Below are 1,244 nucleotides of genomic sequence, written 5' to 3' on the forward strand. Positions count from 1 at the left end.
ACGGGTCCTTGATGTATCCATAAGAGAACCATGAGATTCCGTAGGGATGCCTTGTGGAGCCGTGAGAAGACAAGTCTACACCACAGATGTGGAGAGCGTACCTCTGAACTAATCGCGTGTTACTCTTGAGCCAACCACAGGTCCTTGCTGTATCCTTAAGAATACCATGAGATGACGTAGGGAGGCCTTGGGAAGACTTGAGTAGAAAGGTACTCACACGATCTATAAGAACTTGCATGATTTTAATATCAAACTACTGAGATTATTGCTTTATTTAAAATTGACAACAGACATACTCTTCACAGTAATATTTACAACATGTCTGGTTAACGGCAGTGCCTCTACAAAAACGATGCTGTAATTCAAACGAAAGCATACTCGACTCCAAAATCCTGATCAAATACATCTATTGCGAATATAACTAATTTCTGTTCCTTTTCTGCTAACCGTGGTCATGCGTTTGAATCGTGTTTCCGACGGGAATAAGGAGATCACGCCGAATTTTAATTTAATACCAACTGGTAAATATACTCTTAAATAAAATGCAAGATCGCAGTGGTGCGTTATACAAGAATCAATTGCAAATGAAATCTCTGGGTGTAGAAAACAAATCGTAAACTATTTGCGTGGATTGAGATCGGACCTTACTATTTCAATGAATAGTTAAATGGTTATTAATGTAGAAATAATTTTCTATAGTTCCAGGTTTTGAAATGACTACTGATATATTAACCGGAGCAGATTTATTACGTGATAAGAATACATGTGGAAAATTTAGTATCCTTGCCGATGTTTTGCACATACGAACAAGTCAATTATGCTTTGACAGTTTAGATTACAATTCAACAATCAGTCCGTTTAAATCGAAGTAATGCACCAACACATTCAAAACAGGATGGTCGAGGCGGAGAGAAGATACAAAGCTAGGTTTTTGAGAGGTCGAGCTACGATTAAAAGATTCCAGAAGGGAGATATTGTAATAATAAAAATATAACCCCAGAAATCGGATATCCCTATATTTAAAATTTTGTGAACTATACAAAATCCAGAAAATAATTGAGAATGATTAATATCTTGTAAAGTGATTTTAGACAATGGATGACTTCGAAATGTGGCACATGACCAGCTACGAATGTGGCACATGACCAGCTACGATGAGACTTCACAGCATCTGAGGGACGACACAGAATTACTAAGCAAGCAGTTAGGTGGACGGTTCGTCTACCTAATAGTTATCCGGTGAG

General features: G+C 37.7%; 1 long non-coding RNA gene across 1 annotated transcript; it reads left to right on the forward strand.

The window, feature by feature from the left end:
• Positions 1–315: 315 nt before the first annotated feature.
• LOC133318976 (uncharacterized) lies at positions 316–994 on the forward strand. Its single transcript, XR_009752695.1, has 2 exons — positions 316–521; positions 700–994. It is a non-coding gene; the product is annotated as an uncharacterized LOC133318976 (long non-coding RNA).
• Positions 995–1,244: the final 250 nt, after the last annotated feature.

The sequence above is a fragment of the Danaus plexippus genome, chromosome 10 (assembly GCF_018135715.1).
Source record: "Danaus plexippus chromosome 10, MEX_DaPlex, whole genome shotgun sequence".
Lineage (NCBI taxonomy): Eukaryota > Metazoa > Arthropoda > Insecta > Lepidoptera > Nymphalidae > Danaus > Danaus plexippus.